Consider the following 27,168-nt stretch of genomic DNA (forward strand, 5'->3'; position numbering starts at 1 on the left):
GATGGTTTCCTTGAAAATAATGAATGTCCTGAGGTGTGTGGCTGGGTCTGACTGGGATATGTGAATCTATAATGATGATATTCAGAGCAATGATAACTGTGAAGAAACAGGAGAGATGCTGTTAGTAATGAGAAGACATAAACTTGGTTTGAAGTATTTAATGAAACTAAAAGAACGTGTGATGGAAATTTGATATTTTGCTGTGTTTACTGTTTCACCCTGCATGCTTCATCAGAATAGACCAGTGTTTCACTGGGTTAGGTCACCTGCTTCTTCACTGGCTATTTGTCTTACACTGTGCAGACTGTTTTGCACTCTGTATGTTTGTCTGACCCTTTGCAAAGAATAAAACTCTTAAAAGACGTCTGGATTGGACTCTTTATTTCAGAAGACTCACTAAAGGACAGATTTCCATTTCAGACGGGATGGAAAACCACCAACAAAAAGCCTGCTGAGGCAGCATTGGGAGTTCATGGGAACAGCAAGAAGGATCAAAACAAACTTTACAGAAAAACTCAAATCTATAGCAGTAAACTGGTATCGTGAATTTGAATGCATGTCCTCCAGATATACCTTCATGGTTGATCCAAATGTTGACCTATATTTTATGGAAACAAGCAAAAGAAAGATGTCAGAGGCTGTAGCGAAGGAAATAAACGCCCGGATGTGTCAACTACGGGGAGGCCACCTACAAATCTACACTGACGGGTCAATCCGGATTACAGAAATAATAAATAGGTCAGTGACAGAAAAGTGGCAGAAATCATGGGGAAACGACAGGAAGGGGAGAAGGACCTGTAGAGAAAGGAAAAAGTGCCTTTAGATGTAAGAGACGAGAGACTGAGGTTTGGGCTCTGGCTGGGAAGCATCCTGATGGAAAATGTGGAGACGAGGAAACAGTGAAGCGTGTACTAGTACATTTTAGGAAGTACTCTCGCCAAAGGAGGAAACTGTTTAGAGACCTGGGAGCAATTGGAGAAATATATTTAACACACGCACTCTAGTTAACTTAGATAGTTGGAACAAAATGAAGAAACTGATCGAGTACCTACATAAAACTGGTTTCTACAAAAGGATCCAGGCAAGCAGCGTTAAGATGTGAATAACGAACAGAGGAGGGCAGCAACACGCCGCAGGAGCGTCTAGGCTGCCGGAAACAAGAAGAAGAAGAAGAAGCAGCTGTTGTGGAAGCGATCAGCTGACTGATTGGAAGCTAAAGCTAACAGCGACTCTTCATCATCATCATCAACGGCCTGAAGACGTCTTCATCTCCCCGGAGGGAAACAACATGGCGTTCATCACAGCCAACTGGAACCCGCTGGGAGAAGCCTTTTATCGGTCAGTGTATCCCCGGAGTGTCGGTCAGGTACCAGCTGTAGCTACTGGATGCTAACTGCTAACGCTAGGTCCCTGCAGCGTGAACACAAGCTCCCGTCTGTTTTAACGGAGCGTTAGCTGCCCGTTAGCGTCCTACTGGACACCTTTAAACGTCATATCACGGTGTGTGTGTGTGCGCGTCATTAACGGTTAGCAGCTACGTCCTGTTCGCAACAGGTGTGTTAACGTCATCACGTTTAATCCAACCCAGCAGGTGACGTCCTGCCAGCTGCTCTCAGGACCGCAGTTAAAGTCGCATCATTTTAAACGGAGTCTGGTGGGACAGAACTAAACGAGCTGACGTCAGCATCTAACGTGATGCACTGTGACGTAACGTGTTCGTTAACGTGTGTGTGTTAATGTGTGTGTGTGTGTGCAGGAAGACGGAGCTGTACGAGATGAGCTGGACCCTGAAGGACGGTCTCAGAGACAGTCTGGTGGCTGCTGCTCCGTATGGAGGACCCATAGGTTCGCTGTTATTAACAACGAGAGTCGGGCGGAAATATACAAAACAATATAATATACACCTGTTCAGAGTGGGTGGTAATGCCTGTCTCTGTCTCTACACCTGTCTGTCTCTACCTGTCTGTCTCTCAGCCCTCCTCAGAGAACCCCTCAGACGTTCTCCCAGTTCCCGTCCTCAGCTGGAGATCTATTCTGCGTCGGGAGCCTCCATCACCAGCTTCCCGGTAAATCTTCAGTTCCTCGTTAACCAATCAGAGACAGTCCTCATTCACCTGGTCGTTACTGTTAAATCATGCCGGACTGTTTAGTGTTTAGTACTGCAATGTGTAGTAATCCCTCTGTCTCACCTGTCCCGTCTCACCTGTCAGTGGAAGAGCGGTCCTGTGGTCCATTTAGGTTGGACAGTCAATGATGAGCTGCTGTGTATTCAGGAGGACGGATCAGTGCTGATCTACGATCTGTTCGGGTCCTTCAAGAGACACTTCAGTATGGGACAGGTCAGTCTGTTAACTAGTTAACTAACCATTTCAGTATGGGACAGGTCAGTCTGTTAACTAGTCTTTTTACAAGTTAACTAACCACTTCAGTATGGGACAGGTCAGTCTGTTAACTAGTCTTTTTACAAGTTAACTAACCACTTCAGTATGGGACAGGTCAGTCTGTTAACTAGTTAACTAACCATTTCAGTATGGGACAGGTCAGTCTGTTAACTAGTCTGTTAACCGGTTAACTAACCACTTCAGTATGGGACAGGTCAGTCTGTTTACTGGTTAACTAACCACTTCAGTATGGGACAGGTCAGTCTGTTTACTGGTTAACTAACCACTTCACTATGGGACAGGTCAGTCTGTAAACTAGTCTTTTAACTGGTTAACTAACCACTTCACTATGGGACAGGTCAGTCTGTAAACTAGTCTGTTTACAAGTTAACTAACCACTTCACTATGGGACAGGTCAGTCTGTAAACTAATCTGTTTACAAGTTAGCTAACCACTTCACTACAGGTCAGTCAGTTAACTAGTCTGTTAATTGGTTAACTAACCACTTCACTATGGGACAGGTCAGTCTGTTAACTAGTCTATTTACATGTTAACTAACCACTTCACTATGGGACAGGTCAATATGTTAACTAGTCTATTTACATTTTAACTAACCACTTCACTATGGGACAGGTCAGTATGTTAACTAGTCTTTTTACTGGTTTACTAACCACTTCACTATGGGACAGGTCAGTATGTTAACTAGTCTTTTTACTGGTTAACTAACCACTTCACTATGGGACAGGTCAGTCTGTTAACTAGTCTGTTTACTGGTTAACTAACCACTTCACTATGGGACAGGTCAGTATGTTAACTAGTTTATTTACATGTTAACTAACCACTTCACTATGGGACAGGTCAGTCTGTTAACTAGTCTGTTTACTGGTTAACTAACCACTTCACTATGGGACAGGTCAGTATGTTAACTAGTCTGTTTACTGGTTAACTAACAACTTCACTATGGGACAGGTCAGTATGTTAACTAGTCTTTTTACTGGTTAACTAACCACTTCACTATGGGACAGGTCAGTCTGTTAACTAGTCTGTTTACTGGTTAACTAACCACTACAGGTCAGTCCATTAACTAGTCTGTTAACTGGTTAACTAACCACTTCACTACAGGTCAGTCTGTTAACTAGTCTGTTTACTGGTTAACTAACCACTTCACTGTGGGACAGGTCAGTCTGTTAACTAGTCTGTTTACTGGTTAACTAACCACTACAGGTCAGTCCATTAACTAGTCTGTTAACTGGTTAACTAACCACTTCACTACAGGTCAGTCTGTTAACTAGTCTTTTTACTGGTTAACTAACCACTTCACTATGGGACAGGTCAGTCTGTTAACTAGTCTGTTTACTGGTTAACTAACCACTTCACTATGGGACAGGTCAGTCTGTTAACTAGTCTGTTTACTGGTTAACTAACCACTTCACTGTGGGACAGGTCAGTCTGTTAACTAGTCTATTTACATGTTTACTAACCACTTCACTATGGGACAGGTCAGTCTGTTAACTAGTTAACTAACCACTTCACTACAGGTCAGTCTGTTAACTAGTCTGTTAACTAGTTAACTAACCACTTCACTATGGGACAGGTCAGTCTGTAAACTAATCTGTTTACAAGTTAGCTAACCACTTCACTACTGTCTATTTACATTTTAACTAACCACTTCACTATGGGACAGGTCAGTATGTTAACTAGTCTTTTTACTGGTTAACTAACCACTTCACTATGGGACAGGTCAGTATGTTAACTAGTCTTTTTACTGGTTAACTAACCACTTCACTATGGGACAGGTCAGTCTGTTAACTAGTCTGTTTACTGGTTAACTAACCACTTCACTATGGGACAGGTCAGTATGTTAACTAGTTTATTTACATGTTAACTAACCACTTCACTATGGGACAGGTCAGTCTGTTAACTAGTCTGTTTACTGGTTAACTAACCACTTCACTATGGGACAGGTCAGTCTGTTAACTAGTCTGTTTACTGGTTAACTAACCACTTCACTATGGGACAGGTCAGTATGTTAACTAGTCTGTTTACTGGTTAACTAACAACTTCACTATGGGACATGTCAGTATGTTAACTAGTCTATTTACATGTTAACTAACCACTTCACTATGGGACAGGTCAGTCTGTTAACTAGTTTATTTACATGTTAACTAACCACTTCACTATGGGACAGGTCAGTCTGTTAACTAGTCTGTTTACTGGTTAACTAACCACTTCACTATGGGACAGGTCAGTCTGTTAACTAGTCTGTTTACTGGTTAACTAACCACTTCACTATGGGACAGGTCAGTATGTTAACTAGTCTGTTTACTGGTTAACTAACAACTTCACTATGGGACAGGTCAGTATGTTAACTAGTCTATTTACATGTTAACTAACCACTTCACTATGGGACAGGTCAGTATGTTAACTAGTCTTTTACTGGTTAACTAACCACTTCACTATGGGACAGGTCAGTCTGTTAACTAGTCTATTTACTGGTTAACTAACCACTTCACTATGGGACAGGTCAGTATGTTAACTAGTCTGTTAACTAGTCTGTTTACTGGTTAACTAACCACTTCACTATGGGACAGGTCAGTCTGTTAACTAGTCTGTTTACTGGTTAACTAACCACTTCACTATGGGACAGGTCAGTATGTTAACTAGTCTGTTTACTGGTTAACTAACAACTTCACTATGGGACAGGTCAGTATGTTAACTAGTCTATTTACATGTTAACTAACCACTTCACTATGGGACAGGTCAGTATGTTAACTAGTCTTTTACTGGTTAACTAACCACTTCACTATGGGACAGGTCAGTATGTTAACTAGTCTTTTACTGGTTAACTAACCACTTCACTATGGGACAGGTCAGTCTGTTAACTAGTCTGTTTACTGGTTAACTAACCACTTCACTATGGGACAGGTCAGTCTGTTAACTAGTTATTTACATGTTAACTAACCACTTCACTATGGGACAGGTCAGTCTGTTAACTAGTCTGTTTACTGGTTAACTAACCACTTCACTATGGGACAGGTCAGTCTGTTAACTAGTCTGTTTACTGGTTAACTAACCACTTCACTATGGGACAGGTCAGTATGTTAACTAGTCTGTTTACTGGTTAACTAACACTTCACTATGGGACAGGTCAGTATGTTAACTAGTCTATTTACATGTTAACTAACCACTTCACTATGGGACAGGTCAGTATGTTAACTAGTCTTTTACTGGTTAACTAACCACTTCACTATGGGACAGGTCAGTCTGTTAACTAGTCTATTTACTGGTTAACTAACCACTTCACTATGGGACAGGTCAGTATGTTAACTAGTCTGTTAACTAGTCTGTTTACTGGTTAACTAACCACTTCACTATGGGACAGGTCAGTATGTTAACTAGTTATTTACATGTTAACTAACCACTTCACTATGGGACAGGTCAGTATGTTAACTAGTTTATTTACATGTTAACTAACCACTTCACTATGGGACAGGTCAGTCTGTCAACTAGTCTGTTTACTGGTTAACTAACCACTTCACTATGGGACAGGTCAGTATGTTAACTAGTCTGTTTACTGGTTAACTAACCACTCCACTATGGGACAGGTCAGTATGTTAACTAGTCTATTTACATGTTAACTAACCACTTCACTGTGGGACAGGTCAGTATGTTAACTAGTCTTTTTACTGGTTAACTAACCACTTCACTATGGGACAGGTCAGTCTGTTAACTAGTCTATTTACTGGTTAACTAACCACTTCACTATGGGACAGGTCAGTCTGTTAACTAGTCTGTTTACTGGTTAACTAACCACTTCACTGTGGGACAGGTCAGTATGTTAACTAGTCTATTTACATGTTTACTAACCACTTCACTATGGGACAGGTCAGTCTGTTAACTAGTCTATTTACTGGTTAACTAACCACTTCACTATGGGACAGGTCAGTATGTTAACTAGTCTGTTAACTAGTTAACTAACCACTTCACTATGGGACAGGTCAGTCTGTTAACTAGTCTATTTACTGGTTAACTAACCACTTCACTATGGGACAGGTCAGTATGTTAACTAGTCTGTTAACTAGTCTGTTTACTGGTTAACTAACCACTTCACTATGGGACAGGTCAGTATGTTAACTAGTTTATTTACATGTTAACTAACCACTTCACTATGGGACAGGTCAGTCTGTTAACTAGTTTATTTACATGTTAACTAACCACTTCACTACAGGTCAGTCTGTTAACTAGTCTGTTTACTGGTTAACTAACCACTTCACTGTGGGACAGGTCAGTATGTTAACTAGTCTATTTACATGTTTACTAACCACTTCACTATGGGACAGGTCAGTCTGTTAACTAGTTTATTTACATGTTAACTAACCACTTCACTGTGGGACAGGTCAGTCTGTTAACTAGTCTGTTTACTGGTTAACTAACCACTTCACTATGGGACAGGTCAGTCTGTTAACTAGTCTGTTTACTGGTTAACTAACCACTTCACTGTGGGACAGGTCAGTCTGTTAACTAGTCTATTTACATGTTAACTAACCACTTCACTATGGGACAGGTCAGTCTGTTAACTAGTCTGTTTACTGGTTAACTAACCACTTCACTGTGGGACAGGTCAGTATGTTAACTAGTCTATTTACATGTTTACTAACCACTTCACTATGGGACAGGTCAGTCTGTTAACTAGTCTGTTTACTGGTTAACTAACCACTTCACTATGGGACAGGTCAGTATGTTAACTAGTCTGTTAACTAGTTAACTAACCACTTCACTATGGGACAGGTCAGTCTGTTAACTAGTCTATTTACTGGTCAACTAACCACTTCACTATGGGACAGGTCAGTATGTTAACTAGTCTGTTAACTAGTCTGTTTACTGGTTAACTAACCACTTCACTATGGGACAGGTCAGTATGTTAACTAGTTTATTTACATGTTAACTAACCACTTCACTATGGGACAGGTCAGTCTGTTAACTAGTTTATTTACATGTTAACTAACCACTTCACTATGGGACAGGTCAGTCTGTTAACTAGTTTATTTACATGTTAACTAACCACTTCACTACGGGACAGGTCAGTCTGTTAACTAGTTATTTACATGTTAACTAACCACTTCACTACAGGTCAGTCTGTTAACTAGTCTGTTTACTGGTTAACTAACCACTTCACTGTGGCACAGGTCAGTATGTTAACTAGTCTATTTACATGTTTACTAACCACTTCACTATGGGACAGGTCAGTCTGTTAACTAGTTTATTTACATGTTAACTAACCACTTCACTATGGGACAGGTCAGTCTGTTAACTAGTCTGTTTACTGGTTAACTAACCACTTCACTATGGGACAGGTCAGTCTGTTAACTAGTCTGTTTACTGGTTAACTAACCACTTCACTGTGGGACAGGTCAGTCTGTTAACTAGTCTATTTACATGTTTACTAACCACTTCACTATGGGACAGGTCAGTCTGTTAACTAGTCTGTTTACTGGTTAACTAACCACTTCACTATGGGACAGGTCAGTATGTTAACTAGTCTGTTTACTGGTTAACTAACAACTTCACTATGGGACAGGTCAGTATGTTAACTAGTCTATTTACATGTTAACTAACCACTTCACTATGGGACAGGTCAGTATGTTAACTAGTCTTTTTACTGGTTAACTAACCACTTCACTATGGGACAGGTCAGTCTGTTAACTAGTCTGTTAACTGGTTAACTAACCACTTCACTACAGGTCAGTCTGTTAACTAGTCTTTTTACTGGTTAACTAACCACTTCACTATGGGACAGGTCAGTCTGTTAACTAGTCTGTTTACTGGTTAACTAACCACTTCACTATGGGACAGGTCAGTCTGTTAACTAGTCTGTTTACTGGTTAACTAACCACTTCACTGTGGGACAGGTCAGTCTGTTAACTAGTCTATTTACATGTTTACTAACCACTTCACTATGGGACAGGTCAGTCTGTTAACTAGTTAACTAACCACTTCACTACAGGTCAGTCTGTTAACTAGTCTGTTAACTAGTTAACTAACCACTTCACTATGGGACAGGTCAGTCTGTAAACTAATCTGTTTACAAGTTAGCTAACCACTTCACTACTGTCTATTTACATTTTAACTAACCACTTCACTATGGGACAGGTCAGTATGTTAACTAGTCTATTTACTGGTTAACTAACCACTTCACTATGGGACAGGTCAGTATGTTAACTAGTCTTTTTACTGGTTAACTAACCACTTCACTATGGGACAGGTCAGTCTGTTAACTAGTCTGTTTACTGGTTAACTAACCACTTCACTATGGGACAGGTCAGTATGTTAACTAGTTTATTTACATGTTAACTAACCACTTCACTATGGGACAGGTCAGTCTGTTAACTAGTCTGTTTACTGGTTAACTAACCACTTCACTATGGGACAGGTCAGTCTGTTAACTAGTCTGTTTACTGGTTAACTAACCACTTCACTATGGGACAGGTCAGTATGTTAACTAGTCTGTTTACTGGTTAACTAACAACTTCACTATGGGACAGGTCAGTATGTTAACTAGTCTATTTACATGTTAACTAACCACTTCACTATGGGACAGGTCAGTCTGTTAACTAGTTTATTTACATGTTAACTAACCACTTCACTATGGGACAGGTCAGTCTGTTAACTAGTCTGTTTACTGGTTAACTAACCACTTCACTATGGGACAGGTCAGTCTGTTAACTAGTCTGTTTACTGGTTAACTAACCACTTCACTATGGGACAGGTCAGTATGTTAACTAGTCTGTTTACTGGTTAACTAACAACTTCACTATGGGACAGGTCAGTATGTTAACTAGTCTATTGACATGTTAACTAACCACTTCGCTATGGGACAGGTCAGTATGTTAACTAGTCTTTTTACTGGTTAACTAACCACTTCACTATGGGACAGGTCAGTCTGTTAACTAGTCTATTTACATGTTAACTAACCACTTCACTATGGGACAGGTCAGTATGTTAACTAGTCTGTTAACTAGTCTGTTTACTGGTTAACTAACCACTTCACTATGGGACAGGTCAGTCTGTTAACTAGTCTGTTTACTGGTTAACTAACCACTTCACTATGGGACAGGTCAGTATGTTAACTAGTCTGTTTACTGGTTAACTAACAACTTCACTATGGGACAGGTCAGTCTGTTAACTAGTCTATTTACATGTTAACTAACCACTTCACTATGGGACAGGTCAGTATGTTAACTAGTCTTTTTACTGGTTAACTAACCACTTCACTATGGGACAGGTCAGTATGTTAACTAGTCTTTTTACTGGTTAACTAACCACTTCACTATGGGACAGGTCAGTCTGTTAACTAGTCTGTTTACTGGTTAACTAACCACTTCACTATGGGACAGGTCAGTCTGTTAACTAGTTTATTTACATGTTAACTAACCACTTCACTATGGGACAGGTCAGTCTGTTAACTAGTCTGTTTACTGGTTAACTAACCACTTCACTATGGGACAGGTCAGTCTGTTAACTAGTCTGTTTACTGGTTAACTAACCACTTCACTATGGGACAGGTCAGTATGTTAACTAGTCTGTTTACTGGTTAACTAACAACTTCACTATGGGACAGGTCAGTATGTTAACTAGTCTATTTACATGTTAACTAACCACTTCACTATGGGACAGGTCAGTATGTTAACTAGTCTTTTACTGGTTAACTAACCACTTCACTATGGGACAGGTCAGTTTGTTAACTAGTCTATTTACTGGTTAACTAACCACTTCACTATGGGACAGGTCAGTATGTTAACTAGTCTGTTAACTAGTCTGTTTACTGGTTAACTAACCACTTCACTATGGGACAGGTCAGTATGTTAACTAGTTTATTTACATGTTAACTAACCACTTCACTATGGGACAGGTCAGTCTGTTAACTAGTTTATTTACATGTTAACTAACCACTTCACTATGGGACAGGTCAGTCTGTTAACTAGTCTGTTTACTGGTTAACTAACCACTTCACTATGGGACAGGTCAGTATGTTAACTAGTCTGTTTACTGGTTAACTAACCACTCCACTATGGGACAGGTCAGTATGTTAACTAGTCTATTTACATGTTAACTAACCACTTCACTGTGGGACAGGTCAGTATGTTAACTAGTCTTTTTACTGGTTAACTAACCACTTCACTATGGGACAGGTCAGTCTGTTAACTAGTCTATTTACTGGTTAACTAACCACTTCACTATGGGACAGGTCAGTCTGTTAACTAGTCTGTTTACTGGTTAACTAACCACTTCACTGTGGGACAGGTCAGTATGTTAACTAGTCTATTTACATGTTTACTAACCACTTCACTATGGGACAGGTCAGTCTGTTAACTAGTCTATTTACTGGTTAACTAACCACTTCACTATGGGACAGGTCAGTATGTTAACTAGTCTGTTAACTAGTTAACTAACCACTTCACTATGGGACAGGTCAGTCTGTTAACTAGTCTATTTACATGTTAACTAACCACTTCACTATGGGACAGGTCAGTATGTTAACTAGTCTGTTAACTAGTCTGTTTACTGGTTAACTAACCACTTCACTATGGGACAGGTCAGTATGTTAACTAGTTTATTTACATGTTAACTAACCACTTCACTATGGGACAGGTCAGTCTGTTAACTAGTTTATTTACATGTTAACTAACCACTTCACTACAGGTCAGTCTGTTAACTAGTCTGTTTACTGGTTAACTAACCACTTCACTGTGGGACAGGTCAGTATGTTAACTAGTCTATTTACATGTTTACTAACCACTTCACTATGGGACAGGTCAGTCTGTTAACTAGTTTATTTACATGTTAACTAACCACTTCACTATGGGACAGGTCAGTCTGTTAACTAGTCTGTTTACTGGTTAACTAACCACTTCACTATGGGACAGGTCAGTCTGTTAACTAGTCTGTTTACTGGTTAACTAACCACTTCACTGTGGGACAGGTCAGTCTGTTAACTAGTCTATTTACATGTTAACTAACCACTTCACTATGGGACAGGTCAGTCTGTTAACTAGTCTGTTTACTGGTTAACTAACCACTTCACTGTGGGACAGGTCAGTATGTTAACTAGTCTATTTACATGTTTACTAACCACTTCACTATGGGACAGGTCAGTCTGTTAACTAGTCTGTTTACTGGTTAACTAACCACTTCACTATGGGACAGGTCAGTATGTTAACTAGTCTGTTAACTAGTTAACTAACCACTTCACTATGGGACAGGTCAGTCTGTTAACTAGTCTATTTACTGGTCAACTAACCACTTCACTATGGGACAGGTCAGTATGTTAACTAGTCTGTTAACTAGTCTGTTTACTGGTTAACTAACCACTTCACTATGGGACAGGTCAGTATGTTAACTAGTTTATTTACATGTTAACTAACCACTTCACTATGGGACAGGTCAGTCTGTTAACTAGTTTATTTACATGTTAACTAACCACTTCACTATGGGACAGGTCAGTCTGTTAACTAGTTTATTTACATGTTAACTAACCACTTCACTATGGGACAGGTCAGTCTGTTAACTAGTTTATTTACATGTTAACTAACCACTTCACTACAGGTCAGTCTGTTAACTAGTCTGTTTACTGGTTAACTAACCACTTCACTGTGGGACAGGTCAGTATGTTAACTAGTCTATTTACATGTTTACTAACCACTTCACTATGGGACAGGTCAGTCTGTTAACTAGTCTGTTTACTGGTTAACTAACCACTTCACTATGGGACAGGTCAGTCTGTTAACTAGTCTGTTTACTGGTTAACTAACCACTTCACTATGGGACAGGTCAGTCTGTTAACTAGTCTGTTTACTGGTTAACTAACCACTTCACTGTGGGACAGGTCAGTCTGTTAACTAGTCTATTTACATGTTTACTAACCACTTCACTATGGGACAGGTCAGTCTGTTAACTAGTCTGTTTACTGGTTAACTAACCACTACAGGTCAGTCCATTAACTAGTCTGTTAACTGGTTAACTAACCACTTCACTACAGGTCAGTCTGTTAACTAGTCTGTTTACTGGTTAACTAACCACTTCACTGTGGGACAGGTCAGTCTGTTAACTAGTCTATTTACATGTTTACTAACCACTTCACTATGGGACAGGTCAGTCTGTTAACTAGTCTGTTTACTGGTTAACTAACCACTTCACTGTGGGACAGGTCAGTCTGTTAACTAGTCTATTTACATGTTTACTAACCACTTCACTATGGGACAGGTCAGTCTGTTAACTAGTTTATTTACATGTTAACTAACCACTTCACTATGGGACAGGTCAGTCTGTTAACTAGTCTGTTTACTGGTTAACTAACCACTTCACTATGGCACAGGTCAGTCTGTTAACTAGTCTGTTTACTGGTTAACTAACCACTTCACTGTGGGACAGGTCAGTCTGTTAACTAGTCTATTTACATGTTTACTAACCACTTCACTATGGGACAGGTCAGTCTGTTAACTAGTCTGTTACTAGTTAACTAACCACTACAGGTCAGTCCATTAACTAGTCTGTTAACTGGTTAACTAACCACTTCACTACAGGTCAGTCTGTTAACTAGTCTGTTTACTGGTTAACTAACCACTTCACTGTGGGACAGGTCAGTCTGTTAACTAGTCTATTTACATGTTTACTAACCACTTCACTATGGGACAGGTCAGTCTGTTAACTAGTTTCTGTCTGATGTTTTCAACAGGAAGTGGTCCAGAGTCAGGTCTTGGAAGCCAAAGTTTTCCACTCTCCTTATGGAACAGGTGTTGCCATTGTAACAGGCTCCTCCCGCTTCACCTTGGCAACCAACATCGATGACCTGAAGCTCCGGAGGTTACCTGAAGTCCCAGGTAAGACCTTTACCTTAACCTGTGCTTTCTCAGTCTATGGTTTCAAGTGTTGGAGGTAGAACAGATTCAGAGCGGCCTCTCTCTGTCCCTGTCCCCTATATATCCGTACCCGTCGTTATCTGTCTCTCTGTTCTGTCCCTGTCTCTGTGTCCCTGTACCCGTCTTTTACATGTCTCTCTGTCCCTGTACCTGTCGGTTATCTGTCTCTCTTTTCTGTACTTGTCTCTCTGTCCTTGTCTCTGTGTCCCTGTACCCGTCTCTCTGTCTCTGTACCCATCTTTTACCTGTCTCTGTTTCCCTGTACCCGTCTCTCTGTCTCTGTACCCATCTTTTATCTGTCTCTGTGTCCCTGTACCAGTCTCTTGTCGCCTATAAATATATACCCCTCGGTTATCTGTCTCTGTGTCCCTGTACCCGTCTCTCTGTCTCTGTACCTATCTTTTATCTGTCTCTGTGTCCCTGTACCTGTGTTTACCTGTCTCTGTCCTCAGGTCTGCAGGGGAAGCCATCCTGCTGGGTCGTCCTCACTCAGGACAGACAGACTAAAATCCTGCTGTCCAACGGACCTGAAGTCTACATGCTGGACAACACGTCATGTACTGCTGTGGTGAGACAGTTAGAGAGACAGACAGGTAGATAGAGGTTAGGCAGGTGGAGAGAGACGGGTAACTAACCTCACCTGTCTGTTTCAGTGTCCTCCAGGTCTCAGTCCTCAGGCTGGCAGCATTGTCCACATGTCTGTGTCTTTCAGCTATAAATACCTGGCTCTCTTTACTGATACTGGACACCTGTGGACAGGCTCCTCCCACCTCCAGGTGAGCTGCTCCTCTGTCCAATCAGCTGTTTGATGTGACCTGAGTGGGCGTGGTCTGTGTGGATGAGTGACAGGTGATTCTGTGTCTACAGGACAAACTGAGTGAAGTGGACACCAAAAAGTCGACACCTCCCAAACAAATGGTGTGGTACGTGCACCTGTCCGCCTGCCTGTCTGTCCGCCTGTCTCTGTCCACCTGTCTGTCTCTCTGTTTGTTTATCTGTTTGTCCGCCTGTCTGTCTGTCAGTCCACCTTTCTGTCTCTCCGTCCGCCTGTCTGTCTGCTTGTCTGTCTCTCTCTGTCCACCTGTCTGTCTCTCTGTTTGTTTATCTGTTTGTTCGTCTGTCTGTCTCTCTGTCCGCCTGTCTGTCCACCTGTCTGTCTCTGTCCGCCTGTCTGTCCGCCTGCCTGTCTACCTGTCCGCCTGTCTGTCCACCTGTCTGTCTCTGTCCGCCTGTCTGTCTAACTGTCTGTCTACCTGTCCGCCTGTCTGTCCACCTGTCTGTCTCTGTCCGCCTGTCTGTCTGTCTGTCTACCTGTCCGCCTGTCTGTCCGCCTGTCTGTCTACCTGTCAGACCCCAACCGGCCCGCAGTGTAGAGTAAAGACTACAACCTACCCACCCTCCTCTAATCAGTGCTCCTAGCTCCGCCTCCAGGCCCCTGCAGTGGACAGGTGTAGGTTTAGTCAGACCCACCTGGCCGCTTCCTCCCGAGACCAGCTCGCTGCCCTGGTTCTCTTCCACTTATTGATCCGGCTTCTCGTTCACGGCGGTGATGGCGCAGTGGGTAAGAGTTCAGGGTTCGAGTTGCGTAGGAGCCAGCTCCCAGAAGGAGGTCTGAGGTCCCGTGCGGGGGTCACTGAGTCATTTATCACAGATAATGTGTGTTTCATTCTAATTGGCTCTTTAGACTTAAAGGAACATGTTTTCCTGATGACCTGCGCCGTCCGCCATCGACACCATAATCATCGAAATGATATAAAATAAAGGTTTGAAATATCTCACTTTGTGATGTAATGAGTCTATAGAATATATTAGTTTCACCTTTAAGTTGAATTACTGAAATAAATGAACTTGTGCACGATAAGCTAATTGTTCGAGTTTCACCTGCGTGTACGCTGATGGCTGTGTCGGCACAGCCCTCATCTATGCCCCATTTATTTATTATATCTCCGCTCAGATCACAGCTCGAGCCCCGCCTGGGTTCAGTCCCCACTGTGACCCGTCCACCAGCGTGTCCCCCTCGCTGCTCCAGAGGCGGGCCACCTCGGACAGCAGCTGGGAGTCGCTCTGGATAAAGGCGTCCGCAGAATGAGTAAATGTCGTGGCGTGAGTTTTTCACGTGCTGCTGCATCGTGGATTCGTCCCTGGAAGTCCCACAAACTGCGATGCAACAATCGCAGCAGAGTGTTTTTGAACTGTTGGGCAGAACAAACCGAGTTTCTTTTTCTGCTCGTTGAACTTTGTTGGAGATTTCAGAACATCAGTATTTTGAGCCTGTTCCTTGCTGGGTTAAATTCTGAAGGGCCCGGTAGAAAACCAGCGCCTCAGTCCCCAGATTGTCGTCCCCTGTCTCACCTATGTACCTGTCTGTCTTTGTCTAACACCGTTTAACTGTCTGTTGGTCCATGAACCTGTCTGACCCTCTACCTGTCCAGGTGTCGCAGACCGAAGAGCCAGCAGCCGTCTGTGGTGCTGATGTGGGACAGACTGCTGATGGTGGCCGGAGCCTATAACGACACCATCCAGTATCCTTTAAACCGGCTCAGACTGGGGCAAACCGAAACTGTGCCTGACCTGGACTCACATGCGTTTCTGCGATCGTCTGTAACGATCAGCTGTTCGGCCGCTCGCACGTGGCCGTTAAACAGGAAACATGAAACGGCCGAACGTCACACGGTGTAACGTAACGTTACCATGACGGCAGCGGGGCAGAAATTTAACGGACTGCGTGTCCTCGCGCTGATAACGCGCCGTGCTCGCGTGGAGAGACAAAGCGCTCCGGGATGCTTTGGCTTCACGTGCTCGTGCACAACAGCTGTGCGGCCGTGAAGCCGTTTCCTGTTCAGAGCTTAGAGAGCAGCTCGCTGTTGACGTCGAAGGCGCGGTCTTGTATCTGCAGCTTGTCCAGGGACCAGATGCAGCGATGTATTGTTGTTATCGATTGCGTTGACGAATCGCCCCAGCTCTAGTCCAGCGTTAGACAGATCTACCTGAGCAGGAATGAGCTGAGCTTAATGGGAGGAGCCAAGGCGGGCATGTGGCTTGGTTGGTGTCCTCCAGGGGCACGTTGGTGTGGATTCAGGTTTGAACCTTGACCCTTGACCTCAGGTTCCCCATAGAGGATCACTGTGTTTTAGTTGGAGAGCTGGACGGAGTTCGGATCATCAGCTCAACCAATCAGGAGCTGCTTCAGGAGGTTCCTCTGGTCTGTCAGGACATTTTCAAGATCGCCTCCATGGCTCCCGGAGCTCTGCTGCTGGAGGCCCACCGGAGTACGAGGTAAGAACCTGTCTGAACAAAGGAGCGATGGTCCGAAGTGGTCTCGCTGCAGGTCTCCCCCATTTCTGTCTTTGTGTGTTTGTGTAGAAGTCGAGTCAGAAGGCCGATGAGTACCTGAGGGAGATCAAGGAGCAAAGCATGCTGGGAGAAGCAGTCAGACAGTGTGTGGAAGCAGCAGGACACGAATACGACACCAACACCCAGAAATCCCTGCTGAGGGTGAGAACTTAGTCCTACTGTACAAAAATGGAGCCAAAATGTTCCGGTACAATGACACAGAACAAACACACTGATACAGAACACTGTTTATTCTGTACCAGTGTTCTGTGGTTCTGTCTCAGTGTTCTGTGGTCTAATGTGTTTTCTGTGTCAGTGTTCTGTGGTTCTGTACCGGTGTTCGTTGGATCTGGGTCAGTGTTCTGTGGTTCTGTCTCTGTGTTTTGTGCTTCTCTCTGTGTTCTGTGACACAGAACCATCACTGGTACAAACCATCGCTGGTACAAACCAGTGTTCTGTGAGTGTTCTGTGGTTCTGTCTCAGTGTTCTGTCAGTGTTCTGTGGTTCTGTCTCAGTGTTCTGTGGTTCTCTCTCGGTGTTTTGTGGTGTAACGTGTGTTCTATACCAGCAATCTGTGGTTCTATGACAGTGTTCTGCGGTTTTGTCTCAGTGTTCTGTATCAATGTTCCGTGGTCCTTCTCGGCGTTCTGTGGTCCTGTCTAGGTGTGCTGTAGTTCTGTACCAGTGTCTGTCTTGGTGTTCTGTGGTTCTGTACCAGTGTTCTGTCTTGGTGTTCTGTGGTTCTGTACCAGTGTTGTGTGTCAGTGTTCTGTGGTTCTGTCTCTGTTCTGTGGTGCAACCTGTGTTCTGTACCAGCGTTCTCTGTCAGTGTTCTGTGGTCCTGTCTAGGTGTGCTGTAGTTCTGTCTTGGTGTTCTTTGGTTCTGTACCAGTGTTCTGTGGCTCTGTACCAGTGTTGTGTGTCAGTGTTCTGTAGTGCAACGTGTGTTTTGTATCAGTGTTCTGTCTCAGTGTTCTGTGGTTCTCTGTCAGTGTTCTGTGGTTCTCTCTAGGTGTTTTGTGGTGTAACGTGTGTTCTATGCCAGCAATCTGTGGTTCTGTGACAGTGTTCTGCGCTTTTGTCTCAGTGTCTGTATCAGTGTTCCATGGTCCTTCTCGGCGTTCTGTGGTCCTGTCTTGGTGTTCTGTGGTTCTGTACCAGTGTGTGTCAGTGTTCTGTGGTTCTGTCTCTGTTCTGTGGTGCAACCTGTGTTCTGTACCAGCGTTCTCTGTCAGTGTTCTATGGTTCTCTCTTGGTGTTTTGTGGTGTAACGTGTGTTCTATACCAGCAATCCGTGGTTCTGTGACAGTGTTCTGCGGTTTTGTCTTAGTGTTTTGTGGTGTAATGTGTTCTGTACCAGTGATCTCTGGTTCTGTACCAGTGTTCTGTGGTGCTTTCTCTGTGTTCTGTGGTCCTGTCTAGGTGTGCTGTAGTTCTGTCTTGGTGTTCTTTGGTTCTGTACCAGTGTTCTGTGGCTCTGTACCAGTGTTGTGTGTCAGTGTTCTGTGGTTCTCTGTCAGTGTTCTGTGGTGCAACGTGTGTTTTGTATCAGTGTTCTGTCTCAGTGTTCTGTGGTTCTCTGTCAGTGTTCTGTGGTTCTCTCTTGGTGTTCTGTAGTGTAACTTGTGTTCGGTCTGTGTTCTGTGTCACTGTTCTGTGGTTTTGTACCAGTGTTCGTTGGATCTGGGTCAGTGTTCTGTTCAGGTTCAGGTTCCTTATTTATACCCGTAGGTAAATTATGTTCCAGAGAATAAGTTTAGGCAATTTCTCAACCATATAAACGATAATACACCATACAAACAGAACAAGACACTAAAATCACACTAAAACAATCTACTCCATCTTAATACTATTCATAAAACGAATCCCTACGGGAACAAAGCTGTTTTTTAAAGTTTTGTTGTACACCGCAGTACTCTAAACCGTCGGTTGGACGGCAGATACTGGAACTCATAATACAGCGGATGGAGCTGGTCACTCAAAACTGAAATACTCATGCACTGTACCTGCCTAGTATACAGCGAGGCTGGGTCCAGTAGTGGTTCCCCAGTCAGCCTACTGGACCTACTATTTCATGATCTGGTTAATAGAGTTCCGACTCTTTAACGTTAAGTTCCAGAAAAAAGGAGAGTACGGATTCAATAAAAGCATGATAAAACATCATCAACAGTGTTTTCTCAATTTGAAATTGACAGTTTCCTTAAAAAGAACAGACTTTTTACACCCTTTCACAGTTGGCTTCCAAACTCAGAATGAATCAATGATTGTCCCAAGGTATTTGTAAGATTGCACACACTCCACTGTTTCACCCTTAATGGATGTGACTTCATGCATATAGACATTCCTTCTGAAATCAAAAACCATATGCTTGGTCTTCAGTACATTTAAACGAAGGTGAGACTCCTCACACCGCTCAACAAAATCATTAATAATGGGTCGTGAATGTTCTCGTTATTCTGAAGCAGACTGACAATTACAGTGTCGTCTGCGTATTTCAAAACCACACGATTTTCCAAATGACTATGGCACATATTTGTGTAGAGAATAACAGTAGTGGAGAAAGTACACATGCTTGTGGTGAACCAGTGGAGGAAGTAACCTGTGCAGAGATTGTGTTGTTATTTTCACTCTTTGGTTCTCTATTAAAAAATTAAAAAATCCATCCGACTAAATTATTACTCAGTTTGAACTGTTCTAAAAGTCTCCTTACTAGAATGTGAGGTTGAATCGTATTAAACGCAGAGGAAAAATCTACAAATAGAAGCCTTGCATGAGACCCCTTCCCCTCCAGATGTTTCAAAAGCAGATGTATCAAGGTGACCGTTGCATCCTCTACACCTCTTTTTGATCTATAAGCAAACTGCATTGGATCATCTTTAATATCTCAGATCTCACAAATCTTTCAAAAATGTTCATTAAAAAAGATGTAAGAGCCACTGGTCTTAAGTCATTTAATATCTTTGGACAACTAACTTTCGGAACTGGGACAATCATTGCATCCTTCCACACCTTTGGAACATGCTGTACTTTCATGGACTTATTAAAAATGCTCAACTCTTTTGCACAAGACTTGAGTACCCGGCCACAAATATTATCAGACCCACATCTCTTATTTACTCTAACTGGGGAAAAAAGGCCCTTTCCACCTCCTTTTGGTCTATACAGAAATGCTGGCTCTCCTCAAGCTTGTGACGCCAGTCCTGGAGTTCCTCACTAAAAGCAGATGTATCAAAACGATTATAACAACTATTTTAAGGCATTTGCACATTCAAATTTCGAATTGTATTGTGCTTTGAACTACCATACCCTAATATAGCTTTGATACTGGACCAGGCTGAATCAAATTTATTTTCAGCCATTTGACTCTCTAATCTCACTTGATAATTCTTTTTTGCCTTTAGGATTTCTACTTTCAACCCCCTAGTGGCCGCTTGTTTGTGTGAATCAGTAAATTCATCTAGTTTAAAGACCCGTCTCTTAGATTCTATACTGGATTTAACAGATTTGGTTATCCATGGTTTGTTATTTGGATAGATTTTGACTGTCTTACTAGGAATTATCATATACCTACAAAAAGCAACATGGGAACAGGTCATTACCACAGCTTTCTCTAAACATATTCCAGTCCGTGCAATCATAACACTCTTGTAAACAGAGCACAGATTCCTCAGTCCAGACCTTTACATCCTTTGTTTGCGCCTTCTCTCTCCTTAAAACAGTCAATAAAAACACACAGTTGTGGTCAGCCGAGCCCAAAGGAGGCAATGGAAGTGATTTGAAGGCGTCCTTTACTGTTCCGTAGCACAGATCAAGTGTTTTATTCCGTCTGGTTGGGCAAGTGATGTATTGATAGTAATGTGGAAGTGCTTTTTTCAGTGACACATGGTTAAATCACCCAATACCAAACGCTCAGTGATTTCGACTGTAGTTTTTGTACCACCTCAGAAATGGTACTAGTGGCAGAGACGGCATCTGCCTTTTGGATGGATATACACACAGTCCTAAAAATTTGTGGAAACTCACAAGGCAAATAAAACGGACGTAGTGACTGTTAAAAGTTCGACATTCGAAGTGCAAATCTGTTCTCGAACAGTCACAGCACTACAATATTGTTTGTTAACATACAACATACCCCACCGCCCTGTTTTTCCCCATCACTTCAGCATCACGATCCAAACGAAACGGTGTCCAAATCCATCGATGCACAGGTCTGTGTCTGAGTCCTGCTCATTGAGCCATGTCTCCGTAAAGGCCAAGATGCCACAGGTTTTAAAATCCTTCTGGAATCGGACATACCCCTGAAGTTCATCCGTTTTATTCCTCAAGAACTGAACATTCCCCACGATCACCGAGGGCAGAGGAATCCGGGACAGACGTTGTTTCCTCAGGCGTAACTTTACACCACCTCGCTTTCCCCGCTTCTTTCTCTTTCCTTCGGTTTTTCCAATTTTTCACATGGCTGTCTCAAAATAAAGTCCGAAAGCTGTGGGAAAATCCACCATGCGCATCGAACGCGCACAGTTTAACTGCAGCAGCACCTCTCTTGAGTAGTGCAACCGGCTTTGCCCGTCAAATTCATTAGAATCACAAACACGCCAAAAGTCCACAAGACACTGAGATAAATAGGCAAAATAGATCCATCCTTGCGCAAGCCCCTTCCCGTGGAACAATTTGAATAAACTTCAAAGCATAAAACTAAAAAAGAACATAAACACAAGGACATGAGAACGCCAAACGTTTCACTGCCGTCGTGTGTGCGCATGCGCCCAAAAATCAGTGGTTCTGTACCAGTGTTCTGTGTCCGTTCTGTGGTTCTCTCAGAGTTCTGTGGTGTATGTGTGTTCTGTACCAGTGTTCTGTGTCAGGTTCCGTGTCCTTCTCGGCATTCTGTGGTCCTGTTCGTGTGTGCTGCATTCTTTAAGGTCCTGTCTTGGTGTGTGTAGTTCTGTTGGTGTCTGTGGTTCCTCTCGGTGTTCTGTGTGCAACATGTGTTCTGTATCAGTGTTCTGTGGTTCTGTACAGTGTTCTGTCAGTTTTGTGGTCCTGTCTCGGTGTGCTGTAGTTCGTCTTGGTGTTCTGTGGTTCTGTACCAGTGTTTGGGTGTAGCGTGTGTTCTGTACCAGTGTTCTGTGGTTTGTACCAGTGTTTTGTGGTGTAGCGTGTGTTCTGTACCAGTGATCTGTGGTTCTGTACCAGTTCTGTGTGTTGTGATTTCTTCTCGGTGTTCTGTGGTTCTGTACCAGTGTTCTGTCTGTGTTCTGTAGTCCTGTCTCAGTGTGTGTAGTCTGTTTGGTATTCTGTGGTTCGTACCAGTGTTTTGTGTGTGTAGCGTGTGTTCTGTACCAGTGTTCTGTGGTTCTGTACCAGTGTTTTGTGGTGTAGCGTGTGTTCTGTACCAGTGATCTGTGGTTCTGTACCAGTGTTTGTGGTGTAGCGTGTGTTCTGTACCAGTGATCTGTGGTTCTGTACCAGTCTTCTGTGTCAGTGTTGTGTATTTCTGTCTCGGTGTTCTGTGGTTCTGTACCAGTGTTCTGTCTCTGTGTTCTGTGGTCCTGTCTCAGTGTGCTGTAGTTCTGTCTTGGTATTCTGTGGTTCTGTACCAGTGTTTTGTGGTGTAGCGGTGTTCTGTACCAGTGTTCTGTGGTTTTACCAGTGTTTTGTGGTGTAGCGTGTGTTCTGTACCAGTGATCTGTGGTTCTGTACCAGTGTTTTGTGGTGTAGCGAGTGTTCTGTACCAGTGATCTGTGGTTCTGTACCAGTCTTCTGTGTCAGTGATCTGTGGTTCTGTACCAGTGTTCTGTGTCAGTGTTCTGTGGTTCTGTACCAGTGTTTTGTGGTGTAGCGTGTTCTGTACCAGTGATCTGTGGTTCTGTACCAGCGTTCTGTGTCAGTGTTCTGTGGTTCTGTACCAGTGTTTTGTGGTGTAGCGTGTGTTCTGTACCAGTGTTCTGTGGTTCTGTACCAGTGTTTTGTGGTGTAGCGTGTGTTCTGTACCAGTGATCTGTGGTTCTGTACCAGTCTTCTGTGTCAGTGTTCTGTGGTTCTGTACCAGTGTTTTGTGGTGTTGCGTGTGTTCTGTACCAGTGTTCTGTGGTTCTGTACCAGTGTTTTGTGGTGTAGCGTGTGTTCTGTACCAGTGTTCTGTGGTTCTGTACCAGTGTTTTGTGGTGTAGTGTGTGTTCTGTACCAGTGATCTGTGGTTCTGTACCAGTCTTCTGTGTCAGTGATCTGTGGTTCTGTACCAGTGTTCTGTGTCAGTGTTCTGTGGTTTTTTACCAGTGTTTTGTGGTGTAGCGTGTGTTCTGTACCAGTGATCTGTGGTTCTGTACCAGTGTTTTGTGGTGTAGTGTGTGTTCTGTACCAGTGATCTGTGGTTCTGTACCAGTGTTCTGTGTCAGTGTTCTGTGGTTTTTTACCAGTGTTTTGTGGTGTAGCGTGTGTTCTGTACCAGTGATCTGTGGTTCTGTACCAGCGTTCTGTGTCAGTGTTCTGTGGTTCTGTACCAGTGTTTTGTGGTGTAGCGTGTGTTCTGTCTCTGTGTTCTGTGGTGTAACGTGTGTCCCGTCCACCAGGCGGCCTCCTTCGGGAAGTGTTTCCTGACCGACTTCAGTCCGGATCTGTTTGTGGCGACCTGCAGAGAACTCCGAGTGCTGAACGCCGTCAGAGAGAGTGGCGTGGGGCTGCCGCTCACACACACTCAGTATCCTCACACACTCTGCACAGGTGCATCGTGGGAAATGTTTTTAACCTGTAGTGATGAAGGGTTAATGAACCGTGATGTCATCATCTGTTGTATTACTACCGACCAATCAGATGTCAGATCCTGTCAGTCATTAACAGATTTCAGTTTCACTGTTACCACGGTGACAGGCTCCTTGACCTCTGACCTCAGATTCAAACAGATGACTCTACAGGTGCTGATCGACAGGTGAGTCAGCTCATCCCGCCTGTCTGTCTCTCACCTGTCTCTCTCTCTCACCTGTCTGTCTTTCACCTGTCTCTGTCTCAGGTTGGTGTATCGACAGTTTTATCCATTAGCGATAGAGATCTGTCGTTACCTGAAGATTCCAGATTATCAGGGAGTCAGCAGAGTCCTCAAACACTGGGCTTCATGCAAGGTAACCTGTGTCTCACCTGATAAACCTGTGTCTCACCTGACACACCTCTGTCTTACCTGACACACCTCTGTCTCACCTGATAAACCTCTGTCTCACCTGACACACCTCTGTCTTACCTGTCTCACCTGATAAACCTCTGTCTTACCTGATAAACCTCTGTCTCACCTGTCTTACCTGACACACTCTGTCTCACCTGAAAACCTCTGTCTCATCTGTCTTACCTGACACACCTCTGTCTCACCTGACACACCTCTGTCTCACCTGTCTCACTGACACACCTCTGTCTCACCTCTGTCTCACCTGTCGTACCTGACACACCTCTGTCTCACCTGTCTTACCTGACACACCTCTGTCTCACCTGATAAACCTGTGTCTCACCTGATAAACCTCTGTCTCACCTGTCTTACATGACACACCTCTGTCTCACCTGAAACTCTGTCTCACCTGTCTTACCTGACACCTCTGTCTCACCTGACACACCTCTGTCTCACCTGATAAACCTCTGTCTCACCTGTCTTACGTGACACACCTCTGTCTCACCTGACACACCTCTGTCTCATCTGATAAACCTCTGTCTCACCTGTCTTACCCGACAGACCTATGTCTCACCTGATAACCTCTGTCTCACCTGTCTACACACCTCTGTCTCACCTGTCTCACGACACACCTCGTCTCACCTCTGTCTCCTGTCTCACCTGACACACCTCTGTCTCACCTGTCTCACCTGACACACCTCTGTCTCACCTGTCTTACCTGACACACCTCTGTCTCACTGAAAACCTGTGTCTCACCTGATAAACCTCTGTTCACCTGTCTTACATGACACACCTCTGTCTCACCTGATAAACCTCTGTCTCATGTTACCTGACACACCTCTGTCTCACTGACACCTCTGTCTCATTGATAAACCTCTGTCTCACCTGTCTTACCCGACAGACCTATGTCTCACCCGACACACCTCTGTCTCACCCGACACACCTCTGTCTCACCTGACACACCTCTGTCTCACCTGTCGTACCTGACACACCTCTGTCTCACCTGACACACCTCTGTCTCACCTGACACACCTGACACACCTCTGTCTCGCCTGACACACCTCTGTCTCACCTGTCTCGCCTGACACACCTCTGTCTCGCCTGATAAACCTGTGTCTCGCCTGACACAGCTCTGTCTCACCTGTCTTACCTGACACAGCTCTGTCTCACCTGATAAACCTCTGTCACCTGATAAACCTCTGTCTCACCTGTCTCGCCTGACACACCTCTGTCTCACCTGACACACGCCTGTCTCACCTGTCTCACCTGACACCCTCTGTCTCACCTGTCGTACCTGACACACCTCTGTCTCACCTGTCTTACCTGACACACCTCTGTCACCTGATAAACCTGTGTCTCACCTGATAAACCTCTGTTCACCTGTCTTACATGACACCTGTCTCACCTGATAAACCTCTGTCTCACCTGTCTTACATGACACACCTCTGTCTCACCTGATAAACCTCTGTCTCACCTGTCTTACCTGACACACCTCTGTCTCACCTGACACACCTCTGTCTCACCTGATAAACCTCTGTCTCACCTGTCTTACGTGACACACCTCTGTTTCATCTGATAAACCTCTGTCTCACCTGTCTTACCCGACAGACCTATGTCTCACCCGACACACCTCTGTCTCACCTGACACACCTCTGTCTCACCTGACACACCTGACACACCTCTGTCTCACCTGACACACCTCTGTCTCACCTGTCGTACCTGACACACCTCTGTCTCACCTGACACACCTCTGTCTCACCTGACACACCTCTGTCTCACCTGACACACCTCTGTCTCGCCTGACACACCTCTGTCTCACCTGTCTCGCCTGACACACCTCTGTCTCGCCTGATAAACCTGTGTCTCGCCTGACACAGCTCTGTCTCACCTGTCTTACCTGACACAGCTCTGTCTCACCTGATAAACCTCTGTCACCTGATAAACCTCTGTCTCACCTGTCTCGCCTGACACACCTCTGTCTCACCTGACACACGCCTGTCTCACCTGTCTCGCCTGACACACGCCTGTCTCGCCTGATAAACCTGTGTCTCGCCTGACACACGCCTGTCTCGCCTGACACACCTCTGTCTCGCCTGACACACCTCTGTCTCACCTGTCTCGCCTGACACACCTCTGTCTCACCTGTCTCGCCTGACACACCTCTGTCTCGCCTGTCTTACCTGACACACCTCTGTCTCACCTGACACACCTCTGTCTCGCCTGATAAACCTGTGTCTCGCCTGTCTCGCCTGACACACCTCTGTCTCGCCTGATAAACCTGTGTCTCACCTGTCTCGCCTCTCACTAGGTCTCTCACCTGTCTTACCTGACACACCTGTCTCTCACCTATCTCACCTGACGTTTGTCCGTCTGATTTATCTGTTGACCTGTTTGATGTGTGATGTGGTTGTGGGCGTGTCCAGGTGCAACAGAAGGACCTATCAGACGAGGCCATAGCGCGAGCGGTGTGTGTGAAGGTGGGGGACTCGCCTGGGTTTCTTACTCTCACATCGCGGCCAAAGCTTACGAATGTGGACGCACTGAGCTCGCCATAAAGGTAACTTCCTGTTGCACAGGACGCCATTTATAATGTTTGTGTTCTGTCCACCGACACCAGGACAGGCTGTCTCCTGTGATGATCACAGGAATAACTGTATACAGAGAATATAAGTCCGAGACCCATACTAAGGGTTCTGCAGTCTGTTAGTAGAACGTGATGATTCTGTTCCTGCTGATCGTTCTGATGTCTCCTTCACTTTGGTTGGATATGACAGTTTGTTACAGTCTGTTAGTTGAACGTGATGATTCTGTTCCTGCGGATCGTTCTGATGTTCTCCTTCACTTTGGTAGCTCTGGACTACGACAGTTTGTTGCAGTCTGTTAGTTGAACGTGATGATTCTGTTCCTGCGGATCGTTCTGATGTTCTCCTTCACTTTGGTAGCTCTGGACTACGACAGTTTGTTGCAGTCTGTTAGTTGAACGTGATGATTCTGTTCTCTCCCACTCATTGTTCGGCTTCAGTTGGGTACCTCTGGACTCTGAGAGTTTATTTTCTCTGTTCCAGCTGGGACTTTGAGGCTCGGTCCGGAGAACAGGTTCCTTTGCTGCTGAAGATGAAGAGGAGTCAGTTGGCTCTCAGTAAAGCAGTGGAGAGTGGAGACACCGACCTCGGTGAGTTACAGCGTTTGTACCACCTTCAGAACGACTGGAAACGTTGTAAAATGATTATTATAATATTATAGATATATGTGTGTGTGTGTGTGTGTATTATATAGTGTGTATATATGCTCAAATCTGTACAACTTTTACACATTTAATAAGAGTCCCCCTGAACACACCTACATGCCAACATTCACCCATAGCCATAGTGCTACCTGCAGGCAA

General features: G+C 44.1%; 1 long non-coding RNA gene and 1 pseudogene across 1 annotated transcript; one reads left to right on the forward strand and one right to left on the reverse strand.

Moving 5' to 3' along the window:
• Positions 1-1,160: 1,160 nt before the first annotated feature.
• LOC119903239 lies at positions 1,161-26,955 on the forward strand (annotated as a pseudogene).
• LOC119903238 lies at positions 24,613-25,240 on the reverse strand. Its single transcript, XR_005444465.1, has 3 exons — positions 25,198-25,240; positions 25,057-25,153; positions 24,613-24,631 (listed from the first exon to the last, which is right to left on the reverse strand). It is a non-coding gene; the product is annotated as an uncharacterized LOC119903238 (long non-coding RNA).
• Positions 26,956-27,168: the final 213 nt, after the last annotated feature.

The sequence above is a fragment of the Micropterus salmoides genome, unplaced genomic scaffold (genome assembly GCF_014851395.1).
Source record: "Micropterus salmoides isolate LMB-PRFRI ecotype aquatic unplaced genomic scaffold, ASM1485139v1 Ms_hic_scaffold_1407, whole genome shotgun sequence".
In the NCBI taxonomy this organism is placed as follows: domain Eukaryota; kingdom Metazoa; phylum Chordata; class Actinopteri; order Centrarchiformes; family Centrarchidae; genus Micropterus; species Micropterus salmoides.